Consider the following 14,511-nt stretch of genomic DNA (forward strand, 5'->3'; position numbering starts at 1 on the left):
AAGCCTCACAGACCCCACTGGGAAACTTTTCCCCAACTTGACCCCATTAATAAAAATCTCTAGGGGGGTTACTCAGAACTCTGGATTTAAAAAGTACACTCTAGATTGGAAGCTGCTCATGTGAAAGCTCCCAGAGGGCAGGAGCCAAGTCTGCCTCAGTGTGGCTGTGACCTCACTATGGCTGTGACCTTGCTATATTAGCCACTAGAGCTGTAGTGATTAAGTTCTAGAACTCAGGGGGTGTGGAAATAATCATCATCACTGCTCCCAATGTCACTAGTTTCCAAAGCACTTCTATAGGAGCTAAGCCTGGGTTCAAATTCTGGCTGTCACTTAATTAGCTGTCAATTACCATTGACAAGTCAATTCACCACTCAGTTTCCTCATCAGTAAAATGGGAATAGTAATATTCACCTTTTTTTTAGAATGTTTTCATTTATTTTATTTTATTTTTGTTGTTGTTGAGGAAGATTCGCCCTGAGCTAACATCTGTGCCAATCTTCCTCTGTTTTGTATGTGGGATGCTGCCACAGCATGGCTGATGAGTGGTGTAGGTCCATGCCAGGGATCCAAACCTGTGAACCTAGGCCACCAAAACAAAGCATGTGGAACTTAACCACTACGCCATGGGGCCAGCCCCAATATTCACCTCTTACAAGAATGAAAAAGGATAATCCATGGGGTTAGCCCTGTGGCCTAGTGGTTAAGTTTGGTGCACTTCACTTCAGCTGCCCGGGGTTCATGGCGGTGGCCATGCTGTGGCAACAACCCATAAACAAAACAGGAAGACTGGTATAGATGTTAGGGTGAATCTTCCTCAGCAAAAATAAATAAATAAATAAAGGGATAATCCATATGTTACTGTTATTATCTATTGTTGTTATCTGGCCTCTCACCCAGGGCTGAGATTAAAACAGAACTGTTGAAATAACTTGCCCCATACCACACAGCTTTTAAGTGGCAGAACTGGGACTAACTACCCAGAGAAATAGTTCTCAAGACTTAATATGCATCAAGATCATTATGAGAGCTTACAAATATGCAAATTCGCAGACCTCACCCCAAGACAGTCCACAAATCTGCACTCTTTACTGTTGCCACAGGAGATTCTCATGCTATTGCTCCAGGGACCTGATCATTTATATTCAGGACACTGACTTATCTCCAGGAAACTGCTGAGTGGTGAAGACAGCACATCATCTTTCAAAGTTACAAGATGAGGGGCCAGCCCGGTTAACAGTGGTTAAGTTCGCACGTTCCACTTCTCAGCGGCCCGCAGTTCGCTGGTTTGGATCCCGGGTGCGGACGTGGCACTGCTTGGCACGCCACGCTGTGGCAGGTGTCCCACATATAAAGTAGAGGAAGATGGGCATGGATGTTAGCTCAGGGCCAGACTTCCTCAGCAAAAAGAGGAGGACTGGCAGTAGTTAGCTCAGGGCTAATCTTCCTCAAAAAAAAAAAAAAAAGGTTACAAGATGAGAGGAAGAAGGGTACCACCAAGTAGTCTGCCCTGAACCATTTGACTTCCCACTGCCTCCCAGGAGTCTATGGTGGCCTGAAAGTCAAGTGTAGCCTTTCTGAGATTGTCATTTAAATACATAAGTAATCCACATTCACTGTAGAAAACTTTAAAATAAAGATAAAAAGAGAGGAGTTCCGTGTAATGGTTAAGAGCCCCGTCAGCTTTTGGAGGAAAACAAATGTGTGTAAAACAGTCAGCAAAGTTGGCAGCTAGTAAGGTCTCAATAAGTGCTAGTAAAACAGTTACTGTAGGCAAAAAGAAAAGAGGACCTAGGAGACAAACCCAGACCTCCACTTCACAGCAGGTGCTCCTTCCACAGTTCACGGCTTTTCTCCCCAGGCCTCCTGATTTCTGTGAGTCCATCTATGTCTGGGGCCGCAATCTTACCCCTCAGTGCACACCTTCCTCTCCAAACCCTACTACAAGCAACCGGCAGTGGCAGACAGGACTCCGCTGGGAGGGCACACCCAGCCCCAAGGCTGAGATCATGTGTTTAACTGGTGCTAAAAAGCCCCAGCCTCACAAAGGCAAACTGTGTCCTACTTCCAAATCTGTTTCTCACTTCCAAATCTGACTCTTCATCAAGTTCTTTTCCATCTTAGACCACCCGGGATGTTTATTTTAACCAGATGGATGCACTGGGATTCAGCCAGATTCCCCACTTCCTAAGATAAGGAAAGCCTTGGGTGAAAGCAGAAAGGGAACCAGTCGCAGTCCCATAAATAGCTTCTAGGCAAAGGCTCTCCACCCTGGCTCCCAGCTTGGCTTTGTCTGCTCAAAGAAGCTAAGAGGAGGAACACAGATCAGGTTTCAAACGCCTATTGAACCTCTAACTTGCTGTGTGAGCTTGTGCTGGACTGCAGAATCTGAGGACCCTTCAATTATAACTTTCTGTGACACCCTCCTCTCCTCCCATGTAAACACAAACTTAATGAATCTCAGAGTTAAGATCAGAGCTTTACAATACAATACAATATGACACAATATAGTACAAAAAAAGAATTAACCTTTTTTGGAAGAAATAAAGTTATCTCTGTTTGCAGATGATATGATTGTATATATAGAAAGCCCTAAAGATTCCACAAAAGAAATGTTGAACTAACAAAAGGATTCAGCAAAGTTTCAGGATACAAAATCAGTACATAAAAATCAGTTGTGTTTCTATGCACTAACAATGAACAATCCGAAAAGGAAATTGAGAAAACAATTCCATTTACAATAGCATCAAAAAGGATAAAATACTTACGAATTAACAACCAAGGAGGTGAAAGACTTATACATTGAAAACCACAAAATATCGCTGAATGAAATTAAAGATACAAATAAACTGAAGACATCTCACGTTCAGGGCCTGGAAGACTTTATATTATTAAGATATCAGTACTACCGAAGCAATCTGCTCTATCAAAATCCCAATGACTTTTTTTTCAGAATAGAAAAATTCCACCTAAAATTCACATTGAGACAAGAACCAGCCTAACAAGACAGGGCCATCTACAAGGCCCCTGGCCTAACAAGGTAAGGCCCCTAACCAATCCGCAAGCTAGGAGAATCAGATAGAGACCACTAAGTTCCACATTTCACAGCCTCTGGACTCTCCTTGGCTTACACAGCCACCCTAGCACCCAGGAGTCCACTGAAGGTGACCCTAGCCCCACTACTGTACTAAAAATCACACCCAGGGGCCAGCCCGGGGGCGCGGCGATTAAGTTCGCACGTTCAACTTCTCGGCGGCCGGGGGTTCGCCGGTTCAGATCCCAGGTGTGGACATGGCACCGCTTGGCATGCCATGCTGTGGTAGGCGTCCCACATATAAAGTAGAGGAAGATGGGCACAATGTTAGCTCAGGGCCAGGCTTCCTCAGCAAAGAGGAGGACTAACAGTAGTTAGCTCAGGGCTAATCTTCCTCAAAAAAAAAAAATCACAACCAGGGGTGGAGAGCTAGCATACTACTGATACATGCAATGCATGTGGTGGCATCTTGAACAACAGCGCAAGCGCAAGCACAACCTCACCTCTACATGCCCTGACAAGGCACTCCTCCCCAGCCTTTGCCTAACAAAAGCTCCACAATCCTGCTCCCCAACGAGCCATTCACCTGCCCCCTTCCTTTCCACACAGGCTCCCTTGTGCCTCTCCTGTGCACAAGCTAATAAACTTTTACTTTCCTATTCCCGTTTGTTGTCTCTTGATTTCCATCCTAGGGGACAATAAGAACCCAAAGTGCCAGTAACATTCTGGCAACCCCAAAGGGACAGGATGGGACTTTCTTGAGTCTTGGTTAAAGATTGGACAGGCCAGCGCCAGACGGGCCTAGCTGCCTGGATGTGGATATAAGTGGCCGCAGTCGAACCACTTTGGACTCCAGCGTTCGCTAAGTCAGGTCAAGGCCTGGGAGCCGACACCCTCCAGTCCAACCAACTTTCTTAAAGTCTCCCTCTTTTCCTAATCTCTCTCTCTCTCATCCTCTTCAGGAGAATCTTCTCTCTTCTGGTTTCAGGGGCACCATAAGCCCCTGGGTCAGTCACTAGCCTGACAATCTGTTTTTTTGGCCTCAGAGAGTGCGTGTTCCATCCCAGGAAGCTCTCCTTTGGCTGGTTTCAGAGCCCACATTCCACCCCTGGGAGCTCTCCTCTAGTTCCGGGCCTGATCACCCTGGCAACCCCAAGTGAGTTGAGCTGCCCTCTCTTGGCGGTCCTGGTTTCTGGTTTCTGTTAATCTCTTTGGGCACCTGAGTGATTCCAGGTTGCCCTCTGGGTCAGCCATTTGACTGACAAGGCTACAGCCTCTGGCCTCAGAGAGTCCGAGTTCCAGGGAGCTCTCCTCTGGCTCGTTTCAGAGAGTCTGTGTCCCACCCCTGGGAGCTCTTTGGAACCCTGTTTTGTCTCCTGTCAAAAACCTGTTGAGTATTTTAGGCACCTACTGAGTCAGCTATGGGGACAGGAGATCTGTAAGTTATTCTCTAAACTGTCCTGCATGGGAACTGTTGTTTGTGTGACCCTTTTCTTGATAACCCTTGGGAAGAGGCCATGAGGGCGAGGCCTGACCACCTCTTTCCCTTCTTTGTCTGTTTTGTTCATCACCTCCTCTGCTGTCACCAAGTCGAGGTTAAGTTCAAGCTGGACCTGAGCAGAACCTGGACCTTCTGTAAAATCAAAAACTTGAAAAAACTTTCTGCCAGGGACTTAACTCTCAACTCTGGGGTTAGGAGCCCTGGCCCCTGGCCCACTCCAGGGCTTTGCCTCTTGCCTCCCTGGCTTGCCTTGTGCTGGCTCAGGGACTAAGTGCCTGGGCTGAGTGGGACTTGACTAAATCTTATAACTATGTTGACACCCGCAGTCAGGTTCTGCACTCTTCTCTGGCCCACTGTCAGCTGGACACTGACGGTGCTTTACCACCATGGGGAATGCCCCAGGCATCCCCTGAGAGTCACCCCTCAGGTACATTTTAACTAACTGGAAACACTTTCAATTGGAGAGGTTATGCCCCAGAAACTCCATCTTGGAGAAAACTTGAGTGGCTTCTCTGCCGTCTTTATGATGTGGTTGGACAGGTAGGTCAACCTATAATGTCATTTGAGTTACAACCCAATTTCTGAGAAATCAAAAGTAACTGTCCTTAAAAAATTCCTCGTGAGACTGGAAAAGCAGCTCTAGAGGCAGTTCAGATTCCACCTAGTTCCTTTATCTCAAAAAGGATTATCATCTCCCCTCTCCAGGAACTGTTATCTAGACCATCACTAATTCCTAAGACTGAAAGAAAAAAAAAGCAAAAAGGAAAAAAACCATAAGAGTCCCTCGCCAAATACCATCTTGAGTGTCTTCTCCACAAATATTAGTAAAAAGGCTCAAAACAAAATTTGGATTCATAACTAATGTTATTACTGTGCCTGATTCACGGCAGTAATTTTAAAACAAAAGATGTGGGGACTCTATGTGTATCTACATGTATGTTACATATGTGTGATATTTTACCTCTGGATGGTATAATTTCTAAAGAGCTCTATTCAATTGGCTAAAAGTAAGTGCTAACATAAATTCTAAATGTAATAGAAATTTACCCAAATAGCTTTTAAGTTAACATGATATAAATTAATCCTGGGTAACTGAAAGCTTATTTAAGTTTGCTGTTTTAATTAAAATGGACATGTTTTCAGAGTTATCAGCACTGCATATGATGCAGACATACAGCCTAGGTTTACTAGTCAGATAAGCCCTTGTTATCCCTATTACAAACTTGTCAGCAAAATAATAGCTCAGAATGATAACTGATTTTGTCTAATGTCTCATGAGGTTTTGTAGGCAGTCTAAATAATTATTGGGAACGAGTAAACTAAATAGATGTAAAAAGATAAAAGTGTTGGGTGAACTTTTGAAAATAATTACATGTTATGGCATATATATTTAAGATAACTTCCAAAATCTTTCTGGTAACTTGAAACTTTGAAATTTTGTTAGGAGAAATTAAATTATAAAAATTCACTAAGTAGCTAGGTCACTGAAAGATTATTGTTAAACAAGTCCGAGTTTATCTACTTTTGGCTTATTACAGAGAAACTAAAAGATGTTTGGGTCTATAAGTAAACATGTCTTGTATTTTTATTAAGATTGTACTATGAAACAGCATGTTTCTAGAAATTGTAAAAAGTATAAATTTGCTAAGCCACAGAATGCTAATGTAAAAGACAGTTCATAATTGCTTAGTTTTCAGTTTTCACCAAAGTCTGTAAAGATTAAAAATTCTATTTAATATAAGTAAATAAATTTTAACATAAAAAGTAAGCTGTTATAAAAATTAAAATTTGGTTTTCTTTCTCTTAAAAGCGATAATTTTCTTAAACTCTTAGTCTGCTCTTGATAAAAAGGTTATGGAAGGTTTTTATTTATTCTGAGTAAGTCTACCTAAAAGACAGAGACCTGTTTTGTTAAGATAATTTCGTATGTTCCAAAAGACGGAGGTCTCTCTATTAAGGTTTTTTGACTGTTTTCAATGCTCTGTTTGCCCTTGACTATTTCTGTTGTCACTTTGATTGAATGGGTAACTAAACATTGTTGTACAGTGAGCACTGTTTCCTATTTGACCAAGTGTTTTAAAATCTTTGGATATTTTTGACAAGCTTCTCTCTCAAAAAAAATATTCAAATCCTGAATAAAGTCTTTCTTTTGACCTGGAAGAAGGAAGAGAATTTCTCTGAGGATTTTCAAAGGGTGCCTGAGACTTCTCAAAGAAATTTGCTGTCTCTTTCTACAAGGGGGAAGATACTAAAATTATTAGGTTTATTGGGTATGTTAAATTATATGGGAAGCATTGTCAAATAAGTGATGATAAACCTTCTTAGGTGGTATTATATGGATAAATTTCATTGATATAAATGTATGCAAATTATATAACATTCCTAAAATTCTGATCTGTCCTGGTGGTCAGCCATAATTCTAGTGATTATCGTGAAGTGTTGTATGTCACAGAAGTAGCCAAGTTTCTTTGTCAATTGCCCTTGTGAGTCTTTTGTCATTTGCAGATAGTTGCTGTTTTACTTTGATGCTTTTTCCTTTTACAAACATGTTTCATCTTCAGAGAGATTCATAGAAAGGACTCTGATACTGTAGAATACAGATTTATGATAAACTTTCAGATCATAAAACTGAACTGGGTAAGAAATTACAGAATTCTAACAGAGAAAGTGATGACTTCATGAAACTGCTAACAAAAGACTAAGGTCAAGAATCGATTACACAGGACTGAATGAACTGATGAGGATGATGTTAATTTATATGACTTTTTTTTCTTTTCTTTTTTTTTTTTGAGGAAGATTAGCCCTGAGCCAACTGCTGCCAATCCTCCTCTTTTTGCTGAGGAAGGCTGGCCCTGAGCCAACATCCGTGCCCATCTTCCTCTACTTTATATGTGGGATGCCTACCACAGCACGGCTTGCCAAGCAGTGCCATGTCCGCACCTGGGATCCGAACCAGCGAACCCTGGGTCACTGAAGCGGAACACGCACACTTACTGCTGTGCCACCAGGCTGGCCCTTATATGACTTCTTGTTTGCAATATTGCTGATTTTTTTTTTAAAGATTGGCACCTGAGCTAATAACTGTTACCAATCTTCTTTTTTTTTTCCTGCTTTTTTTCTCCCCAAATCCCCCCAGTACATAGTTATATATTTTTTTAGTTGTGGGTCCTTCTAGTTGTGGCATGTGGGATGCTGCCTCAGCATGGCTTGAGAAGTGGTGCCATGTCCAGACCCAGGATCCGAAGCAGCAAAACCCTGGACTGCCGAAGCGGAGTGCACGAACTTAACCACTCGGCCACGGGGCTGGCCTCTGCTGATATTTTTTTTGATTTTTTGTTTTGTTTCCAGATTTAAGGAAATCTTTTTCTCTTTTCTCTCATGCTAACTATGACTTACAGCAATTTGTTCAATTATACTTTTGCAAGCAGAATTGAAACATTTATCTTTTTCTCCCTACCTGATCCCTCCAGAATTTTGAAATTCTTAGTGAGTGAGTATTATTTTCATGGCAATATTGTTATTTACATAAGTTCACTAAGAATCTGTTCTCCTTATAACGAACACAATTGGAAACACTGGCTATATTACCAAGGCTCTGACTGGAACATTATATTTGAGAGAAACATGCAGACTCAGCTATGACAAGACAGCTTTTGACAAATAAAGGTTGACTTTCTGGAATAAAGCCTCTTCAAAATATTGGCCTGGTACCATGTTTAAAGAGTTCCCAGGGGCTGGCCCCGTGGCTGAGTGGTTAAAGTTCGCGTGTTCCGCTGAAGGCAGCCCAGTGTTTCATTGGTTAGAATCCTGGGCGCGGACATGGCACCGCTCATCAAACCACGCTGAGGCAGCATCCCACACGGCACAACTAGAAGGACCCACAACGAAGAATATACAACTATGTACTGGGGGGCTTTGGGGAGAAAAAGGAAAAAATAAATAAATAAAAAATTAAAAAATCTTAAAACAAAAAAATAAATAAACAAATAAAGAGTTCCCAGCAACCTTACTGGGTAAGTAATGAAGGTCACTTATCTGGCAGGTGCCTGGAACCTCGAAATATTTTGGGGGACCTCAAGAAGAGAGGAATCCACCCAAATCTGTAGGTATTAGAGGTGAAATCTGATGACAAGTCCTTGGCTTGGCTTTCCTGGCCTCAAGAGGTCTTTAAAGTTCAATCTGAGGGGCCAGCCTGGTGGCACAGCGGTTAAGTGCACACATTCCGCTTCAGTGGCCCGGGGTTCACCAGTTCGGATTGCGGGTGCAGACATGGCGCCACTTGGCAAGCCATGCTGTGGTAGTCGTCCCACATATAAAGTGGAGGAAGATGGGCATGGATGTGAGCTCAGGGCCAGTCTTCCTAAGCAAAAAGAGGGGAATTGGCAGCAGATGTTAGCTCAGGGCTAATCTTCCTCAAAAAAAAAATAAATAAAATAAAAAATAAAGTTCAATCTGAGATTTCTTATAAAAAGTTCCAGCAAAGCAGATTTGAAACCACCTATATAATCAACTTCTGTTCTTGTTGTACTTACGCAGATAATTGGGCCAAGTTTATTGAAACTAGACATTTTACAAACCACTGAGTCTTTTTTTTTTTTTTTTTGAGGAAGATTAGCCCTGAGCTAACTACTGCCAGTCCTCCTCTTTTTGCTGAGGAAGCCTGGCCCTGAGCTAACATCCATGCCCATCTTCCTCCACTTTATATGTGGGACACCTACCCCAGCATGGCGTGCCAAGCAATGCCATGTCTGCACCCAGGATCTGAACCGTGAACCCCAGGCCACCGAGAAGTGGAACGTGTGAACTTAACCGTTGCACCACTGGGCCAGCCCCTCCACTGAGTCTTAATTGGCTATCTTTGGTAAAAATGAGGGTGACTTTAGAGAGAAAAATTATGCTTCAATAGAAACTATAGTACATATTCATGAATATTAAGTTCTAGTTCTGATAATTATCTTTGAGATTTTCGTTTTCTGTCTGTAAACTGGACCAGATCCTGAATTCTTCTAGTCTCCTGAAATATCTGGCTACAAATCTCCAAACTAATGTTTTCCACTTTTTTCCCCATCATTTTCATTTGGAATCATTGAGAACTGAACCTGCTCTTTTCCTGAAGTCCTGCAGACTAAAGTTTGACAACTTGATATAAACTTAAGGGAGATTCATGTCTGTTGCTGTGTAAGCCACTCAGAAAGATAGATGAACACCCAATGACATCACCAGAGGCATTTCAAACTGCAAAAGAAGCTTTGACTCTGACACCTAAAAATCTTTTTGGCTGGCTGCTCCCTGGGCTCAGAAACTGGTTTATAATTTTCTCCCACCATTAACCTTGTTTTTCTTTTTGTCTCTCTAAAAATGACTTATGTTAATAACTCATGAAAGGTCGAGACCAACATCCAGGAAATCTATGAACAAGGCATCCTGGCTTCACCGGTATAACCAAGGAACAGACCCCAATTGGGCATGGTCACTGATCAAGGGTGCCATCTCATCCCTCACCAGGTTCCCTCTCTTTTTGGGACCCCTGGGTAATCACCCTACTCCTATTAATTTTTGGCCCCTGTCTTTTTAACCTTCTTGTCTAGTGTGTGTCCTCTAGGCTCCAACAATTCCACATTAAAATGATGGTCATGTAAGGATTCCAGCCATTTCCAATGGCTGACCCACTTGGTTCTCATTCTCATTCCTACTGAACCCTACAACAAGCTGAAAAAGACTTTTACTCCTCCTGGATATAGGACCCCCTTCTCAACACTCTCTTTCAGCAGGAAGTAGCTTCAGAAGAAGACACCTTTATCTGTGATCCTTAAGGTTAAGGAGGATAAAATCTCTCAGGAGGGAATGAGACAGGAACCAGCCTAATGAGACAGGGCCATCTGCAAGGCCCCTGGCCTAACAAGGTAAGGCCCCTAAACAATCTGCAAGCTAGGAGAATCAGATAGAGACCACTAAGTTCCACATTTCACAGCCTCTGGACTCTCCTTTGCTTATGCATGCACCCTAGCACCCAGGAGTCCACTGAAGGTGACCTTAGCCCCATTATCATACTAAAAATCACACCCAGGGGTGGAGAGCTAGCATGCTAATGATACATGCAATGCATGTGGTGGCATCTTGAACAACAGCGCAAGCGCAAGCACAACCCCACCTCTACATGCCCTGACAAGGCACTCCTTCCCAGCCTTTGCCTAACAAAAGCTCCACAATCCTGTTCCTTAAAGAGCCAGTCACCTGCCCTCTTCCTTTCCACACAGGCTTCCTTGTGCCTCTCCTGTGCACAAGCTAATAAACTTTTACTTTTCTACTCCTGTTTATTGTCTCTTTTGATTTCCATCTTGGGGGACAATAAAAACTTAACGTGCCAGCAACAATACGGAATCTTAAGGGACCCCCCAATAAACAAAACAATCTTGTAAAAGAAGAACAAAGCTGAAAGACTCACTTTTCCTGATTCCAAAACTTACTACAGGGGCTGGCCCAGTGGCGCAGCAGTTAAGTGCGCACGTTCTGCTTTGGTGGCCTGGGGTCCACCAGTTTGGATCCCGGGTGCGGACACGGCACCGCCCATCAGGCCATGCTGTGACAGGCGTCCCACATATAAAGTAGAGGAAGATGGGCAAGGATGTTAGCTCAGGGCCAGTTTTCCTCAGCAAAAAGAGGAGGATTGGCAGCAGATGTTAGCTCAGGACTGATCTTCCTAAAAAAAAAAAAAAAACCTTACTAGAAAGCTAATAACCAAAACACTGTGGTATTGGCATAAAGACAGACAAATAGACCAATGGAATAGAATAGACAGCCCTGAAATAAACCCTTGCATACATGGCCAAATGATTTTCAAGAAGGGTGCCAAGACTATTCAATGGCAAAAGGACAGTTATCTTAACAAATGGTGCTGGGAAAACTGGATATCCACATGTAAAAGAATGAAGTTGGACCCTTACCTAACACCATATAAAAAAATTAACTCAAAATGGATCAAAGACCTAAACATAAGAGTTAAAACTATAAAACTCTTAAAAGAAAACAGGGGAAAAGCTTGATGACATTAGATTTGGCAATGATTTCTTGGATATGACACCAAAGGCACATGCAACAACAACAAAAAATTAAACAAACTGGACTTCATCAAAATTTTAAAACTTTTGTGTATTACAGGACACTATCAACAGAATAAAAAGACAACTCACAGAATGGGAGAAAATATGTGCAAATTACATATATGACAAGGGGTTAATATCCAGAATACATACAGAGCTCCTAAAACTCAACAACAAAAACTAAATGACCAAGGGATGGCCCCATGGCCGAGTGGTTAAGTTTGCACGCTCAGCTTTGGTGGCCCAGGGTTTCACTGGTTTGGATCCTGGGCACAGACCTAGCACCACTCACCAAGCCAGGCTGAGGCGGTGTCCCACATGGCAGAACTAGAAGGACCCACAACTAGAATATACAACTATGTACTGGGGGGCTTTCGGGAGAAGAAGAAAAAGAAAACTAAATGACCAGACTCAAAAATGGGTAAAGGTCTGAAATAGACATTTCTCCAAAGAAGATATACAAATGGCCAACGAGCACATGAGAAGAAGCTAAACACTACTAATCACTAGGGAAATGCAAATCAAAACCACAGTAAGATACCATTTTACACCCATTAGGTTGGCTTTTATCAAAAAAACAGAAAACAACTGTTGAGAAGGATGTGGAGAATCTGAAACTCTTGTGTACTGTTAGTAGGGATGCAAAACGGCGCAGCTGCTATGGCTGTTCCTCAGTACAGAGGTTCCTCAAAAAATTAAAAATAGAATTAGCATATGATTCAGCAATTCCACTCTGAGTATATAGCCAAACGAACTGAAAGCAGGGACACGAACAGATAATTGTACACCCATGTTCATAGTAGCATTATTCACAACAGCAAAATGGTGGAAGCAGCCCAAGTGTCCCTCAATAGAGGAATGGGTACACAAAATGCAGTTTATATATACAATGGACATTTAATGAACTTATTATTCAGCCTTAAAAAGGAAGGAAATTCTGACACGTGCTACAACATGAATGAAATCTTGAAGATGGTATGCTAAGTGAAATAAGCCAATCAGAAAACAAAAAATACTGTGTGATTCCATTTTCATGAGGTACTTGGTCAAATTCAGAGACTGAAAGTAGAATGGCAGTTGCCAGCAGCTGGGGGGAGCGGAGAATGGGGAATTAATAGTTTAATGGGTAGAGTGTTTCAGTTTTGCAAGATGAAGGGTTCTGAAAATGGATGGTGGTGATAGCTACACAACGAAGCTAATGCACATCACTGTGCCACTGAACTACACACTTAAAAATGGTAAATTTTGTTACGTATATTTACAGCAACTTAAAAATTTCTTTAAGTTTTAAAAAATAATCAACTCAATTTTATTCCAATTTTCTCCATCTTCAGTACCCCCATCAAATCTCACTTGATTAACTTTAACAGTCTTTAAACTAGTCTCCCACTCTGACCTAGTCCTCCAAATAGCACCAAATGGAGTGATGTTGCTAAGATGCAAACCTGAAAAGTGTCCCCTGCTCAAATCCTTTCTGTGGCTTCCTCCATCCTTGGGACAAAAACAAGTTCTTCAGCATGATCCTCTCCCTCCTTCACCAAATTGTGGCTTTATTCCTTACCATTAGCTGGCGTGGTTTCATCTCCTGGCATTTTCTCTCCCCTTCCCCCCCTCTTCCCCTTAATTCCTACTCTTCCTTCAGAGCTCAGTCTTCCCTAACTCCTCAGATCATATTCCCCGTTATAAACCTTGACTGCCAGACCCAGCAGACCGAAAACTTACCTTTTTCATCTTTGACTGTGGGCCAGGTATTCTTCCAACATTCTATGCTAGAGTGATCAGCTTGTCTCCAGAGCTGCAAGTCACCAGGGAGTCTGCAAAAGAGGGTGCATACCAACGGTACACTTCCCGACTGGAGTGAGCTGGTCAGGCTTTCCCAGAGTTTGCACGAGGGAGGGAAATTGGTTGAGAAAAGTGGCAGGGTTGAAAAGAACAAGATCCATAAGAACCGTGTGAAAGTTAGGACTAAAAGTGTGCCCTCCCACCAGACCCAGACAGAGGAATGTCTGTTGCAGTGCATATCCCCACTCAACCTACTGAAACAGGATCTCGAGACTGACTTGTGGAAAACAGCTCTGGTATTTTGAAAAAGCTCCCTAGGAGATTCCGTTGCTCAGCTAAGGCAGAGAACTACAGGTGAATGTTGACAGGTATGCAAAGGATGTTCTGACCTTATTGATATTCTTTAAGCCTTAAAGCTTAAGGTTAACAGTATAGATCTTGGAGTCATAGAGACTCAAGCACTAGCAGAGCGATTCTGAGGAAGTTTCTTTCCCTCTACAAACCCAAAGAAGTGATGTGCCTCGGTCTCAACTTACTGCGCATGGCATCGCCTGGAGGGATTATTAAAAGGCCGATTATGGGCCCCACCCCCAGAATTTCTGATTCAGTAGGTCTCCGATGGGGCCCTAACATTTGCATCTCTACTCAAGGTCTCAGATGATGCGGCTGCGGCTGGTCTAGAAACGCACCCTGTAAACTACAGCCCTAGCACAGAGGGAAGACACAAGAGACGAATACTCCGATGTTCTGATCCCTAATGAAGTGCCTTCTCCCCTTTCCCCCCTAAGGAGTCCTCAGCTGGTCCCAACCCGCTATATAGCCCTAGAAAATCATTCCCAGTCTTTGGGTCTCAGGGTTTCACATTTACTAAAAGAAGGTGCTGGGCAAGACGAGACACTAAGTTATTACAGAAAAAGAGTTAATATCCTGGACAAGATCCTGTAGGGTTAGGGGAGAAAGAGCAGGAGCTAAACCCTGAGGAGCAGTCTGGGGCTCCCGGGGAGCAAGGTTTGGAAAAGGAAAGGGTCACGTTCTGCCCCACCGCTCAAGGGGACAAGCTGTGGCGGACGGGGCGACGCTCAAGTCCAACCTAC

At 42.8% G+C, this 14,511-nt stretch overlaps 1 long non-coding RNA gene across 1 annotated transcript in view; it reads right to left on the minus strand.

Annotated features, from left to right (window-relative positions):
- The window catches only part of LOC106835047 (uncharacterized), a 30,482-nt gene that overhangs the window by 15,835 nt on the left and 136 nt on the right, over positions 1 to 14,511 (minus strand). Inside the window, exon 2 of the long non-coding RNA XR_001399022.3 lies at positions 13,358 to 13,449. This is a non-coding gene — a long non-coding RNA (uncharacterized lncRNA). The remainder of the gene's footprint in view (positions 1 to 13,357; positions 13,450 to 14,511) is intronic.

Source organism: Equus asinus, chromosome 15 (assembly GCF_041296235.1).
Source record: "Equus asinus isolate D_3611 breed Donkey chromosome 15, EquAss-T2T_v2, whole genome shotgun sequence".
NCBI classification, from domain to species: Eukaryota; Metazoa; Chordata; class Mammalia; order Perissodactyla; family Equidae; genus Equus; species Equus asinus.